Below are 16,843 nucleotides of genomic sequence, written 5' to 3'. Positions count from 1 at the left end.
GCCAAGATCTTCCATGGGATCTACTGTAGCCACAGTGATGTGGCTAGCAATCTCAATAACCACATTCGTTAGGAGCTTCTCCATGGAACGAGAACGTGCAATGGCGACAAAAAATAGATCCTCGGGTCGAGGAGTGATGTCATGGCATATCGGAGCACTAGGGATGAGGGGATCAGAGTGGAGCAAGGTGAGTTCCAAAAAAACCCTCTTGGGATTTTATGATCACTTCATTCTTGAAGGTTCCATGGTGCGGGGATGTCGAACATCTCAGGAAAGTCAATCGTCATCCTTCGAACCGTGTGAATCACGTAAACAGTGTATGAAAATGCGACAAAAATTCAGAATAAAAGAATCTTATCTTACTATCTTACGATTACTAATTAGAGGCCCCAACGGTGTAAACCATGTCAACCGCGTAAACCGTGTATGTAAACCGTGGGAACCCTCTAATTTTGCATGTAAATTACCCACCTCTGCCATTACAAAAGATAATTCAATGCAGTCGATAAGAATAAAATAGGCTAGTGGTTCATCACTTCATCTCCCCCAAATCGCGTGGTTAGCGCTAGAGGGGCCAAGCCACGTGGTTGAGTCAATTTTCTCCGTCCAACTTCCAACACCATTCCATCACCATTACTTCTACCGGGAGAAGCATGCTCCATTAAGATCGTGCGAGACATGGCCTCACCTTAACTCCTGCTCTCGTTCAGTGCAATCGAAGGGAACTCCAACGGGCACCTATCTCGCTCATCCTTCTATAAAAGCAGAGGCTAAGGCAAGGAAGCAAGTACATGATTCCTTTTCTAAACTCATTACACTTACATATATTCTTGTTCTATCTTCTTCGCCCGGCGCTCCGCCTCGACACCCCATCTTGCAGATCTCTTCCAATGGTGGATCAGGCAATGAAGCACCCAATGGAAGAGTCACTAGAGGTTGTCCCTACTCGTCCCCATATTCATGCGATGCTACGATGGGACGGGAAGGGCAGCTCGGCGGCGGCGCCATCGGAGAGCCGATCCCTACTTCTGGCTATCTCCTTCGATGACGATGGAGGGGCAGATTGTAACACCCTCGGTGTTATGCCCTAAACAAATTATCAAATCATGTCACGAGCATCATGTTTATGTGATAATGCATGTGATGGAATGTGTAGATAACATTTTTGTAACTTAAGATGATCAATAAAAATGTTAAATGAGAAGCTATTCCATAACTCATATGTATCAAGTAGGGTTTAAAACTAATTTTTATTGAACAAAAAACACTATAGAACATATATGTAGCACTTAAATAAAGTTTGGAATATGAACTTTGTAGATGACAATGAAATACTTGCCGTAGAAAAATAACATTGCTAGCCAACATTTCTAATAGCCTAGAAATGCAACTTGGAATAAGTTTAGCTCAATGACTTAGAATATTTTCAAGTTTATAAACAGCAAGACAATGCAATGTTTCGTGATTTATTTTGTGAAATTGAGTTAGGAGGTGGTGTCGTGTTTTAGCTTGGGTTGGTAGCCTCATATGCCATCTTGAGCATGGTGAAGATGGTTTGGTTCCTAAAGCAACCATTTAGTTGTTATGGATGCTTTAAAATGCATGCACAACACATTCTCGGGTTGGCTCACCGGGTGGACACGGTCACCAAGCTCGGGCGCTTAGCGCCACCGCGCTGGTCGTGGCTGCCTCTGGCCTAGCTATGGCTTGGCCACCGCTGGCCCTGCCGTGCAGAGCTTCTACTGTCGCCTACCCCGCTCTGCGCCATGATGAAGCCACTGCCGGTGCCATCACATCATCATCGCATCCGTGCACTGCTACCCTGCCTTGTTGTAACACCTCGGGTGTTTAAACACTAAAACATGCCATGTCATCATATGCATTTCACATCATTCATGTGTTAGTGAAAATTTTGATATGCATACACTAAAACAAGTTTACCTTTATGTTATATGTGTTGACTTGTATGGCTTGAATTGAGTTAAAAATCTTTGTATTGATTTGAATTTCCGAAAACCCTAATTTCAGTATTTAAATCCTACCATGAAAACCTATTTCAAAATCTAAGCACATTTTGGGGTTGAGCCTAGAAGCAAAAGTGTAGAGCTTGTCGAGTTGTACAAAGTTGGTATTTGGAGTTTTCAAAGTTGTTTTATAAAATTTGAAGTAATTTGAAAAGGCGTAATTCTTTAAATGTCCCCTTTTTTAATTCAAATTTGCATTTCAAAATGTAGACCGAATTAGGGGGTGGTTATAAAAGCAAAGTTGTAGAAATTTGAATTTTGAACAACTTTTATTTTTGGAGATTTTGAGTTGTTACATAAATTTGGGAGTAATTTGGGTTTTAAATCAAGTGGCAATTCTGTAATTTTGGGGAACAGTAGCCGCAGAAGCCACCTCACCGCCGGCGATCTTCTTTCTGCTTCCTGGCGCGCTCGTGGCTCTCTTCGGCTCCCCACTGGCATGGAGAAGGCCACAGCGTGGCTTCTTCTTGTTTCCAGGTCGCCTTTAAAGCCCTAGTGCCGTCGCCGTTCTCCGTTTTCTTCTCTGCTTTTCCCGTCGTCGCCGCCGCTGCTCCGTTGAGCTTTGCCGTCGTCGTAGCGCCTTCACATCCTCGGCAAAGCACCGTTTGAGCTCTGCTTGTTCCTTGTGCGCCCAGCCAACCAACTATTGCAGCTTGATTTCACCAAGATAACGCTAGTCGTGTCTTTCTTCCTCGCGGCTGGCAAAATCTCCGTCGAGCGCATGTCACCGTGGCCAGAGCTCTCCGGTGCGCCTTTGCTCTTGCTCAGTGTAGCTCTAGCTTTGCCTTGTGTCCGTGTAGATTTGTGCTCTATTGATTGATCATTTCTTCCACCACAGTCGAAGGAACATCGCCATCGACGACCGTTGCTCCACCGTGGTCGCTGTGACCGACGACCCACGTCTCAGTTGCTTCTCTGATTCCGCTCTTTGCTCCATCGAGTTTGGGGTGAGCTGCTGAACCTTCCCATGCACTTTGTTTAACTGCTACCGGCTTTGTTTCGCCGGCATAGCATAGCCGCACTGTCGTGGTCGCCATGGCCGGCGCTGAGCTCGGTTTGAGATGTTATCGATGCAATCTGTGACACCAGTAGATGCGCCTTGTCGTGGTGGTCACAGTGGTACCTTTACCATCGCCATTGGTATCACCGGTGGCAAGAAATCGCTGGTCTGCGTCGTCGTCGCCGTGGTCAGCGCAGAGGTCGGGGATGACATGTGGGGTCGCGCTGTCAGTAACCATGGGTTTCAAAATGGAATTTTTCTATTGTCAGAAATGAATGAATAGTGTATGCTTTTGTTATTTTTGTGTAGAATTAATTAGAGCTCCAAAAATTATGAAAATATTTGTGTGACCTCTCTGTGACGTATATTATTTAGGAAAAATATGAAATGTTGTTTTTCAGTACTTATTGAATGTGATAAAAATTGCTCAATTAATTAATGAATGGGTTTCCATGCTTTTTCTAGGCTTTATTAATTATCCAAAAATTATGAAAATTGTTTTACCACTTAGTGATCATGTGATGAACCTTTACAAAAATTTTGAGCTCAATTGGAACAAGTTGATTTATTTCATAATTTTTAATTAAATAATTAATTCATAAAAGCAAATAGTAACCTTTAATGACTTAGGTTTTGTTTGAATTTTTGGATTGAGTGATGACCTTGGGTCATTAGTTGGTAATGATCCTTGGCAATTGAAGTACGTGTTATGAAAAAGATTTAGTTAGTTTTGACTTGTAACTGTACCGCGAAGGAAAGTTGTATTCAAGTTTTTAACTTTCGCATCCATCATCAAGCATCATGTTTTATATCTCGCATCATATTAAACATGACATTGTTACTACATGTAGTGAACGAAGGTGAGCACATGGTAGTTAATCAAGTTGTAGAGGAGGTTAATCCGTCTGTGGAGGTTGGATTTGAGATCGGTGGAACAACTTTAGAACCAGGCTTTTCCGTCAACAAAGGCAAGCCCCAGATGCATTTAACCCTACCTTGTGTTTTTACAAATTTATATCGCTTTTGCTTTTCTATACTACATTAAGTGATTAGGAGTTGAGTGAAAACCTAATTGGTGCATTACCAACCTTGTTTTTCAATATCAACCTTGTTACCCATTTCAATCCGAGAATACTTATTTATGCTTAGCCATGTTTAGAACGATAAAAGTCAGGTGATCACCGGTCACCTACGAGTTATAAAATGGTTTTTTGGATACGATTGGTTACTTATGTGATCATGAGATATGAGCATGTGGAGTAATAAATCTAGACCGGGCAGACTTGGTGTATGGGAGCCACAAGACATGGAGGTCTTGTGAGCGGGTTCTTTCCGCTTGTGTCGATTAAGGTCCGTCCGTTGTTGAATTGCATGAGGTGAGACTTTGTAGTACTAACCACATACTTTGGTAAGCCTTAACTTGGCTATTCTATTACAAGAATGGCTACTCGCACACTAGGAGTGGAGAGATGGCGAGGATAGCGTGTACCCACGTGGCAATGGGCTGGATTGGTGGAGTACTATATTCTCGGGTGGCGCGGACCCGTTCTTGTTTTGGAGGATCTGAGGGTAGGTTGGTATATGTAGGTTGGGGATCTACATATGTCGTGTGGTCTGGAATCCCCAGCTAGGTTTAATCAGTTCGAGTCGTCGTTGCTCCTTGGTTATGGAGACTCAACTCTCTATTCATCATCGTAGTTTAATAACTGGAACTAGAGTAAGGTTTGAGAAAGAGTTTGATATGAGGTTCATGATCTCATTACAGATCATGGCAGATTCATATGTGGTTCTTATAAAGTTTTATATGTTGAAGTAAAGAATTTTGTTAAAGTGCTTTTACGCAAAAGAACTTTGATTATTGCTAAAGCCATACCTTGACTCCCAGAGCCTGCATTCCTGAGTCCTATCAGTTTCTATTTCGGTTAAGTCTTGTTGAGTACTTTTGTACTCATGGTTCATTAACCCTTGTTGTAGATGAGGCTCATGGGCAGGTCTATCTTGGACTATGCTGCATGACTGTTGTTCAATGCGATGACGATAAGTAAATGCGTGGCCTTGGGCAGGGCAATCTATTTGTGTGTTTGTATTATGTTATAATACCACTCCACCACTATGGTCTGTAATAATTATTGAACATAGTTTGTAAGGTTTGAAACAACTGTTTTGTAAACTAAGTTATTGTAAGACTTCCGCTATTTTTACTCTGATGAAGATATTTGAATAAATGTTGTAATACTACAATGACTCTGTAATGTGATCCTGCTCAGAAATCGTGGATGATTCGGGGTTCTCTGAGGACACCCGATAGACTTCTTAAGTTACTGGGAACATATGCATAGTCATTAGAGGTCATTGGACAGTGATAGGTGCATGTGGGCTCTATAATTTAGGAGGTTCTGCCACACTTGTGTTGTCGCTACCGATGCCACCGCGATGCTATGCTACGTTCCTGCCACTCGCTCTGCCACCGCAGGACAGGTGGGCTATCCTGGCTGTGCTCGCGCCGTTGCCTTGCCTTATGTGGGCTATGGCCATGTAGGCCGTGCCCCCACTTGCCTCCCCACGCACGCACGTAGTCTAGTCATGTGTCGTGTAGCGAGTGCGTAGGCATGGTCATGAGTCCAGCCGATCGCTAGCTGCCAAGGTGAGGACGGCCAAAGCTCAGACCCATCCCTCTGCTGCCACCATCGGAGCCGCGCTAGCACGTTAGATAGTGAGAGGTCATCTCCAATCAATTTCGCTCATCTATGGCCCCGCCAGTGAGTTCTCCAGCTACCCAACCCCACCTAGCCAAGAAGCACGCACTGCCAAGCTCCAATTTGGAGCTTTCCCCACCACCAGGCTTATAAGGCCATGATCGGCAGGTGCCGATGGCAGCCCTCCTACCACCACCCTGAACCAATTCACCTTCACTACTAGCTTCGCCTTGACTCCCTCTCCACCTTGCGCATGCCAGAGGAACCGCTACTGCCTCCCCATCGCCGTTGACGTGACTATGCCACTGCGGTGCGCCGCCACATGGCTCGACCGCATGTGGCCACCCCTCCTCTACCATCCTCCACCCCAACTGTCACCTCATCCTAGTCCACGGTAGTCTCCTGATGCTCACTCTCTAGCCAATTAGGTCCGTAGCAGCCCCAGCTCACCGAAGCGGGTGCGCCGCCACCGTGGACCACCATGCGTTGCTGTAGCTTGCTCCAGCGTGTCCCGTCGCCCCACATTGCTGCTTGGTGTAGGTGGTTGGACCATAGTTGAAGGTTAGCCCGACCGATGGGCCAGCGTGAGCCTATGATGGTCGGCGCAGTCGCGCCATGTCACTGCCCACCGTGCTGCCGTGCGCTGAGTCGCTGGGGGTGCATGCGGGTGAATTAGGGAAAGGTCGGGGGTTAAGTGGGAAGGCCTATGAGAGGGGATGTGATGATTATACCGCCATGTCAAGGAATTAAGCCAATCATAAGATGATCACAATCAATCACAATGAATACCAAGAAATCCTCAGACAATGATGACACAAGATTTTTTACCGAGCTTCACTTGCTTGTCGGCAAGCTAGTCCTCGTTGTGGCAATTCACTCGCTTGGAGGTTCATGCGCTAATTGGCATCACATGCCAAATCCACAAATGGCCAAGAGAGTGAGCTTGAGCCGACCAAACACCTTTTAAAGAGGCTCCATCGAAATAGAGCCGTTGGGCTCATAGAGCAGCCCACTCTTTCTTGTTTTTCTCCTGTGGATATCACATTTGCCTTGAGCTTTTTGTTTTTCTCTTTCTTCTTTTCCAAGTCCAAGCACTTGATCATCACCATGGTCACACCATCATCATGATCTTCACGATTACTTCACCACTTAGAATAGTGCTACTTATCTCATGATCACTTTGATAAACTAGGTTAGCACTAAGGGTTTCATCAATTCACCAAAACCAAACTAGAGCTTTCACCCCAACATGAGTAACGTAGTGGACATCCTCTTAGATCATGTGCTTGTCGACATCTTTTGCTACCTCCCTGCTCGGTCCTTGTGCTGCTGCAAGTGTGTCTGTCACTCCTAGAAGCGCATCATCTCTGACTCCTACCACCGTAAGAAGCTTTCATAGACTGTCGTTGGCTTCTTCTATGGTAGCTAGTGGAAGGGCAATCACCACTTCACTAGCATCACCGGTGAATGGCCCTCCTTGTCCTTCTTGCCTTTCTCCCTTCAAAAAGTCCTAGTCTCATATTATTGCAGTGGCCTCGTCCTTTGCTAGTATGCTGGGCCTGATGGATTATGGTGCTATGTTGTTTGTAATCCGGTGACCCACAAATAGCATGTACTACCACGTAGCATCCGTTCTGTTGGTCAGGCTCACTTAGGTTTTGACCCAACGTCCTCGTACTTCCATGTGATTGAATTTGTTGAGGTGGAGGGTCTGTGCGTAGGTGTGGAGATCTACTCATCTAAAACTATAGCATGGATCTTTAAGGAATCTGAATGGGGCTAGGGTATTGTTCTACGTTCAAAATTGAGAAGTGTTTTTCTTAATGGTTTTATGCACATGCTTGAGTACTCTGTGATAGTTGCTGTGGATATGGAGGGAAAGACATGGAGGACAATTTGTAAACCATGTGGTGTTGAAATGTCCATCCATCAAACTTAGGGTCACCTGTGTGTGTGCTGTGCTAATTTTCACAATTTGTCTTGGCTTTTAGTGTGGATACTTGAAGACTATGATACTGATAACTAGAGATTGAAGCATGTTGTGGACATGGAGGAACTGTTTGGACACATGAATATTAAAGTTGGTTCTGAGCTTTGTGATGAGGAGTACAGAGTGATTACAGTTCACCTAGAATGGAATTTCATTTTCCTTGTTAGGAAGGATAGAGCACTAATTGCATATGACATAGACTGCAGAAAGGTTCATGTTATCCATGCCTGTGTCATCCACTTTTGTAGATCAAGAGGGCATTTCCATATGAACATGCCTTACTATCTTCCTTATGTTTACCTATTCATGGAGTAATTAGCAGAGCAGTAAAGGTGCATTTGTTGCATTTCGTCATCACGACAGTCTTTGTTTAGGCAGGGAGTTGTTTTCATTCTATGTATGTATATAGGCCAATTTTGGCTTGTTAACTAAAGGAATGGTATGTTCAATATTATTAATCTGCTACTTTGTTCAGGTTGTGGATCAGAGATGAAGAAGAGGGGTTCCATGGTGCATTGGCTACCAATCCGAAGAATGCACTAATTATATTCATTTGTGCCTAGCAAGCAGGAGTGCCACATGGGATCACCATCGCTATGCGTAATATGTGGTAGGGATCAAAAGTGTATCACCGTAGAATCGTTTAGTAACCCGACACCGACTAAATGATCATCAAAGGCAGATCATGGTGCAAGGCAGCGGTGACCATGACCTTTGTACTGGCGGTTCATATGCTAAAGCAATGATGGTGTTAACCTCTACACAGACATCTTGGTCATCAAAGCGACAACGAAGCTGCACCGTAGACAGTCGGGTCAAAGTACTACATAGGTGGTTAATGTGTCCACACGACAGTGATGATAGCCTCCACATAGGTGGATCATTTGTCAATGCGGCGGTGTTAGTGTATACCCACAGACGGGTCGTGCTCCAATGTGATGGAAGTAAGGACCTTATCACAGATGGATGATAAGCCAATACGATGGTGTAGTCTACACCACAGTCAGTCTTAGATGATGACAGTGATGGCTATGATTATCACTGTCGACAACTTACTATAGAGGCCAAAATTGGACTGCAATGGGGGTTACGATGTGGCTATGAAAGGTCTGAGTGTAGTAGTGGTCGAAGCGACCAGACGCAGGGACCGGACGCATCTGGTCACTACACCTGTGCATCTGATCATCGCGCAGTGTGCATAGTGAAGGGGTACAACAGCCCTATTCGCTTGGGGGCTATAAAACCAAGTGCTAGCCGGCCTTGTGCTGGTTGATGAGCACCCTCACGCCTATGTGGCCTGTGTAGGAGTGCTTGGATGGCCTCTAACTCACTTGTGCTTGCAAGAGTGCAAATCGATTGCTTGTGAGTGATTATAGTGCGATTGCATTGTGAGATTGCATTGAGTGGCACTAGGTGATCGAGTTGCAAGCCGGTGGTGCTTGTTACTCTTGGAGGTTGCCACCTCCAAGACAACTTGGTGGCGAGTTCTCCATCATGAAGCACGCAAGAAGATTGTGCGGTGCTCCAGAGAAGGATTTGTGAGGGGTACTGTGCTCACCCCGCGGGAGCCACGAAGAGTAACACTAGTAGAGCATGTCATTGAGCTACCCTCACTTGTGGGTAGGTTCTTGTGGTGCCCAACATGTGGGCTTGGCGGGTGATGCCAATTAGCCGCCGAACCACCAAGTGAGCAGTCGACACAACGGGGACTAGCGTGTTGGCAAACACGTGAACCTTGGGAGAAAAATCACCATGTCATCCTTGTCTCCCCATTGGTTTGCATTCCCCTTTACACAAGCTTGTACTTGTACTTTCATATATTGTGCTTGTGTAGTTGCTCATGTAATTAGATAGCTTGTGTAGCTTGCTAGTTGCCTTCTTACTAGTTGCCTTCTTAATTAGATAATTTGGTTTTAGTAACCTTGTTAGTTACATTACTTAGTTTGTGTAGCTAAGTAATTTGAGCTCTCTAATTTGGCTTGTGTAGCCTTGTTATTAAGCGTTGCTAGTGAGCTTAGGAGCTTTGTGCTTTTGCATACTAGCATGTGTAGGAGCTCCCCGGTGTTTGAAGTACTAGTGGCATAGGTTTGTGTGACCTTGCTCCTAGATTGGTTAGGTGAGCTCTAGCTAGCCCGGTACCTTAGTTGCTTGTTTAGGATCTTTGTAAGGTGCTAGAGAACTTAGATAGAGGGGTGTAGTCTTGGCTAGACCGATAGTCTTAATTCCGCATTTGTTTCGTTTAGCTGGCACGATTAATTTTAGAAAGGACTATTCACCCCCTCTAGTCCGCCATCTTGACCTGACAAAGTAACAGATAGACCAATGGACTGCAAGCCAGTTAGTTGTAAATAGGTATTCAAGAAGAAACTTAGGCCTAATGGTACTATTAAAAAGTACAAGGCAAGGCTTGTGGCTAAAGGTTATACACAAAAGGAAGGCGAGGATTTCTTTAATACCTACTCACCTGTTGCCAGACTAACTACAATCCGAGTGCTATTATCCTTGGCTACTTCCCATGGTCTTCTTGTCCATCAGATGGATGTGAAGACGACTTTCCTTAATGGAGATCTAGAGGAAGAAATTTATATGGATCAGCCTGATGGATTTATAGCACAAGAACAAGAGGGCAAAGTGTGTAGATTACTCAAATCCTTGTACGATTTAAAGCAAGTGCCCAAGTAGTGGCATGAGAAGTTCAATAAGACTTTAACATCTGCTGGGTATGCCGTAAATGAAGCCGACACTTGTGTGTATTACCGCTATGGTGGGGGCAAAGGAGTAATCCTATGCTTGTATGTTGATGACATACTGATTTTTGGGACAAGTATCGATGAGATAAATGATGTAAAATCATTCTTATCCCAAAATTTTAACTTGAAAGATTTGGGGGAAGCTGATGTGATCCTCAACATTAAACTTAATGAGGGTGAGAATGGGATTACTCTTTTGCAGTCTCATTATGTGGAGAACGTATTGAGCTGCTTTGGCTATAACGGATATCAAGCCTTCTCCAACACCCTATGATCCTAGTCTAATACTTTGAAATAATCGAAGGCTCGGAAAGGATCATCTGAGATACTCCTAGATCATTAGTTCTTTGATGTACCTAGCTAGCGCAACCCGCCCTGACATCTCATTTGTTGTAAGCAAGTTGAGTAGATTCACCTCTAATCCAGGAAATGATCATTGGTGTGATATTGATCGGGTAAGCTATCTGAAGGGTACAATGAGTTATGGAATTCACTATTCAGTGTACCCAGGGGTACTTGAAGGATATAGTGATTCAAATTGGATTACATATGTAGATGAGCTAAAGGCCACTAGTGGATATATATTCACATTAGGTGGCGGTGCTGTCTCTTGGAGATCTTGTAAGCAGACAATACTTACAAAATCTACCATGAAGGCAGAGCTCATGGCTCTGGATACAGCCTCTACTAAAGCTGAATGGTTAAGACAACTGTTGATGGACCTCCCTATGGTTGAGAAACCAATTCCTACTATTCTCATAAACTATGATAATCAAACGGTTATCACGAAGGTGAAGAATAGTCAGGATAATATGAAGTCCACCAAACATGTGAAGCGCAGGCAAAAGTATGTGAGGAAATTGAGAAGCTCCGAAGTAATAGATGTGGACTAAATTCAAATAGCTAAGAACCTGGTAGATCCCATTACAAAGGGACTATCACGTGCTGTGATTGACAATGCATTGAAGGAGATGGGATTGAGACCCTGTCGATGTTTGACCACCGATAGCCTGCCACGGGGGTCCCTGGGGCAGTATGTTCGGGCTTCGGCGTATGCTGAACTCGATGGTAAACATGAGAGACAGTCGATTTATCCTGGTTCAGACCCTCGATCAGTGATCGAGTAATAGCCCTATGTCCAGTTTGGCATTAGCCTTTGCGTTGGATTGATCGTAAAGTGTCATACAGTTGTTGTTCTCTGAACTCTCTTCTAAAAACTCCCTCCCGATCTAAGGAGCCATACCCTCCTTTATATAGTCAGGAGGCCAGAGTCCTAGTTGGTTTACAATGTAGAGTCCTAGTAGGATTACAGGGTAGTATTACTACTAGGATTACTTAGGAAGAATCCTAGTTAGACTAGATCTTCTCTCTTCCTTGTGGGGTATCCTGTGGGTCCCGCATCGACAAGCCCCCGAGCACTTCATGGTTGAACTCTGGAAGCCTCGTCTTGTTCCTCTTGTCGAGTAGGAACAAGGGTCATTCGAGTGCTTTCTTGAGTGAAACCATGTAGCGCTTCTTTGGATCTTTGAGTGGTGTGTGCTTTTTGAAAAAAGTTCATCCATCTGGGTGTAGCCCCTGAGCCTCTTGCTATTTGGAACAAGAAGCTAGAGGATCTTGTGTTGAAATTGCTCTATTTCTTTGTTGAAGGTCAAAAAGAACTTGGATATGGCTCAGTCCAGGTTCTTTTTGTCGTAAGGTCTTGAAGTGGTCTGCCTTGAAGAAGTCTTTTCTATGATGTGCGCTTTTTTGAAAAAAGTGCACTCACTGAGTGTAGCCCCCGAGCCTCTTGCTATTTGGAACAAAAAGTTGGAGGGTCCTGAATCTTTCTGTTGTTTGAAAATTACTGTTCTGAAGAAGTCTTCTGAGTGATGTGTGCTTTTTTGAAGAAAAAGTGCACTCACTGAGTGTAGCCCCTAAGCCTCTTGCTATTTGGAACAAAAAGTTGGAGGGTCTTGAACCGTTGTCTTGAAGAATTTGAGTGATGTGTGATTTTTGGAAGAAAAAAGTGCACTCACTGAGTGTAGCCCCTGAGCCTCTTGCTATTTGGAACAAAAAGTTGGAGGGTCCTGAATCTTTATGTTGTTTGAAAATTCATGTTCTAAAGAAGTCTTCTGAGTGACGTGCGCTTTTTGGAAGAAAAGTGCACTCACTGAGTGTAGCCCCCGAGCCTCTTGCTATTTGGAACAAAAAGTTGGAGGGTCTTGAATTTGAGTTGTTCAAAGAACTGAAAACCTCTTTTGAGGATATGTAGGATCTTGTAGCCTCAAGGGTGTATCCAAGTAACCCGTGAACTACAGTAGGCTATCCATATACCATTGCAAGTCAACATAGTTGTGCCACCGAGTACTTTCCATAATTAGCTTGCATGCTTGATGTCTTCTTGCATGCTGCTGTATGTCATGCCTCTTCCTTTGTTTCTCTTGAGTAATGAAAGTACATATAAATATGCACGTGCATCCTCATATTCATGCTCATCTTACTGACGCAAAATCTTCTCGTTCGACCATGATCTGATCCAAGTAAGGCAACCTAGATAATCCATCAAAAGGCTTCGGGTGGGCAGTCCCCTCACCGGAGACCCCATATCACCCCCACCTTAGAATTTCCAAATCACCGCAACAAGGTTGACCTTAGCTGTCGAGTAGTTGATCACCCCAACCGAGTAGTCGATCATTGCGGCCGAGTAGTCAGACATCCTAGCGACTTGTAGAGCAGCAACTGAGTAAGATAGCGTGGGGCATGTGTCTCTCCCAACGAAGTAGTGGCCAAGTAAGGCAGCCAGCGGTGGGCGAGCTCCTTATTTGATGACGTGGTCCAGAAAATGGTTCCCTCTCCTATTGCAGTCCCCAAGCATATATGTAGGTTCTTTTATTAAAAAAGAACTGGATCTTGGTATATTCTCTGGTAGTCTGCTGTTGTCAGATGTAGTTGTATGGTGGTGGTTGAGTGTAAATGTTGTTTGTTCATGATTTGTACAGTGTTGGTATATTCTTCCGAATATGATTGTTCTTGAGTACTATTCCTTCACGCCTGAGTCCTCTTTCATTGAATTCTGTCTTTTCACTGTGTCCTTTGTTAGGTTTGTTCTATTGGTGCTCCCGGTCCATGTGCACCACTTCTTTGGTCTATAAATACCCTTGCGGGGTTCTTTTTGTTTCCTTTTGTGTTCAAATTTCCCTTTCTACTGACTTGTTTTTGGGTGCCTGGTCTAGCTCTCTGAGTTGAAAAGCAGAAGCTCTCGGAGGGTATTGAGGAAATGAAGATACTTGTTCACAATAGTATCAACAGGGCTGAGGAGGTAATTACTCGTGCTGAAGAAGAACTTGTGCTTGCCAAGTTGATTAGGCGTGGAGCTGATAGGGATCTTGTGCAGGTCCAAAAAACTATTGAAGTCTTGACTAGCAAGTTGGCGATGGCTATTGAGAACTAGAATGCTTTGTGGAAATCATTTCGGTCAGTAGCTGATTTTCTCCGGACTCCAACAGATGATGGTCAATCTTGGGCTCAGTTTATTCCCCAAGTTTCAACCCATTTCCAGGAGTTCGTGAAGAGGTGCGTCCAACTGTGTACCAAAAATGTTCTTGCCCGGGTTCGGGTTCTTTCTCCGGAGTTTCCTTTGTTCAAGGTTGCTGATGAGGCCGATAGTCAAGAGTATCTAGATGCTGTTGAGAAGTTGGAGCCTAAGGTCGAAGATTTAGCCAGGAAGATTGTAGATAATCTTAACCTTTATATTTCTTCTCTTGATGACAATGCTTGATGTAATCGACCTTTGTATTCCAGCTTCTATAATAGAACACTATACTTGAAGATTGAATGGAGATTCTTTATTTTTTGTTGATGTCTTCTTTGCCTGAACTCTGTGTTTATTCTTTGAATGAGTTGGCCAAGTGATCAGCATTTTCCTAGTGGTCGTTTGTCTGGCTTTCGTCTATGCCGGGTGAACAACTCAGTATGTGTAGATCGTTGTCTTGACAAACTTTCTTGATCTGTTGATTGCTTTTCTGGCTTTCGTTTGTGCCATGTAAACAACTCGGTATATGTAGATCGTTGTCTTGACAAACTTTCTTATTTCGTCGAGTGCTTGTCTGGCTTTCATCTGCGCCATGTAAACAACTCGGTATATGAAGATCATTGTCTTGACAAACTTTCTTGTTTCATCGAGTGCTTGTCTGGCTTTCGTCTGCGCCATGTAAACAACTCAGTATATGTAGATTGTTGTGTTGACAACCTTTCTTGATCTTGTTGGTACTAGAAAGTCTTAGGACTAGCGGGTTTTTGCTTATTAGCTACCCTCATCGGCGGGCTCAAGCATCTTTCAAGCTATTTTGCTCTCGGCCAGAATGCTTAGGCATACTATTAGCTGTTTTGCTTTTTGGTTCGGGTGTTAGCTTATTAGCTACCCTCATCGGCGGGCTCAAGCATCTTTTCAACTTTTTTGCTCTCGGCCGGTATGCTTAGGCATATTATTAGCCGTGTTGCTTTTTGGTTCAGGTGTTAGCTTGTTAGCTACCCTCATCGGCGGGCTCAAGCATCTTTTCAGCTTTTTTGCTCTCGGTCGGTATGCTCAGGCATATTATTAGCCGTGTTGCTTTTTGGTTCAGGTGTTAGCTTATTAGCTACCCTCATCGGCGGGCTCAAGCATCTTTTTAGCTTTTTTGCTCTCGGCCGGTATGCTCAGGCATATTATTAGCCATGTTGCTTTTTGGTTTGGGTATTAGCTTATTAGCTACCCTCATCGGTGGGCTCAAGCATCTTTTCAGCTTTTTTGCTCTTGGTCGGTATGCTCAGGCATATTATTAGCCGTGTTGCTTTTTGGTCCTTGAAATCAACTCAGGGAAAGCCATAATAGGACATGTTGTCGATGAACACCATCTTTATTGATCTTGAATGAAAACCATAATAATACATGTGTTGTCAAGGAACATCATCTCTATTGATCTTGAATGTTGATCTCTTGTGGCTTGTATATATATTCTTCCTTGAGTTGTTTTCATGCGTAGAATCTTCTTGGTTGGCTGATGTGCCATGTATTGTTGACTTCTTTTCCATCTTTGGTTATCAGCTTGTATGTACCCAGTCCGGTGACTTTTGTGACAATAAAAGGACCTTCCCATGGACTGAGTAGTTTATGGCGTTCGTTGGTTTTTTGAATTCTTCTTAGTACTAAGTCTCCAATTTGGAGTGATCGAGGCTGTGTACTCTTGTTGTAGTGGTGTCTTAAACCTTGGAGATATCTTGCTGATTGAAGGGTAGCATTTATTCTGACTTCTTCTATACTATCAAGTTCTAATCTTCGGGTGTGTTTTGCTTCTCCTTCATCATATTGTTCTATTCTTGGTGATGTCCAAATCAAGTCGGCAGGTAATATGGCTTCTGATCCATAAACTAGGAAGAAAGGTGAATATACGGTGGCTCTGCTTACTTGAGTTTGTAGCCCCCATACTACTTTGGGTAATTCTTCAATCCATTTAGATCCATAGTCCACTATTTATTCATACAATCTTGGTTTTAATCTGGCTAGTATGAGTCCATTAGCCCTTTCTACCTGCCCGTTGGCTTCTGGATGTGCGACTGATGCATAATCTATGCCGAAACCACAATCCTATGCAAAACTTTGGAATTCTATAGCTATGAAGGGAGAACCCAAATCTGTGATAATTCGATTGGGCATGTCGAACCGGTGCATAATGTCTTGGATGAACTTGACTGCTTTGGCTGCACTATATTTTGCGAGTGGTTTGAATTCAATCCACTTGGTGAACTTGTCAATTGCTACAAAGATGTACTCAAAACTGCCTTTTGCTTTCTTGAGAGGTCCTACTTGATCTAGCCCCCAGCAGGAGAAAGGCCAAGCCGGTGGGATGCAGATGAGGTTATGAGCTGGCACATGAGCTTGTCTTGCGAACATTTGACAACCTTTGCATCTTCTGATGAGTTCTTCTACGTCTTTCAAAGCAGTTGGCCAGTAGAATCCGGTGCAGAATGCTTTGCCAATTAGTGTTCTTGAGGTGGCATGATTTCCATAGCAACCTAAGTGTATTTCGTCTAGGATCTCTTTGCCTTCTTCAAATGAGACACATTTTAGGAGTACTCCTGATGATGCGGCTCTTCTATAGAGCTTGTCTCCCACTAGGACATAGTTCTTGCTTCTGCAAACAACTTAGGTAGCTTCCTCTTTATCCGCTGACAACTTATTATCTTTGATGTAATCAATAAAAACCTAGGTCCATAAGGTGGTGATTACCAAAATCTGGGTGCCTTTAGCTAGGATTTTAGGGGTTATCTCACCAGGTTGTTTGATAGAGGGAGCTGATAACTCCTCTATGAAGACACCGGGTGGGACCTTCGCCCTGTCCGATCCAAGCTTGGCGAGGACGTCTGCC

The sequence above is a fragment of the Miscanthus floridulus genome, chromosome 3 (genome assembly GCF_019320115.1).
Source record: "Miscanthus floridulus cultivar M001 chromosome 3, ASM1932011v1, whole genome shotgun sequence".
Lineage (NCBI taxonomy): Eukaryota > Viridiplantae > Streptophyta > Magnoliopsida > Poales > Poaceae > Miscanthus > Miscanthus floridulus.
The sequence above is the reverse complement of the archived record's forward strand: the minus strand, read 5'-3'. Positions refer to the sequence as shown.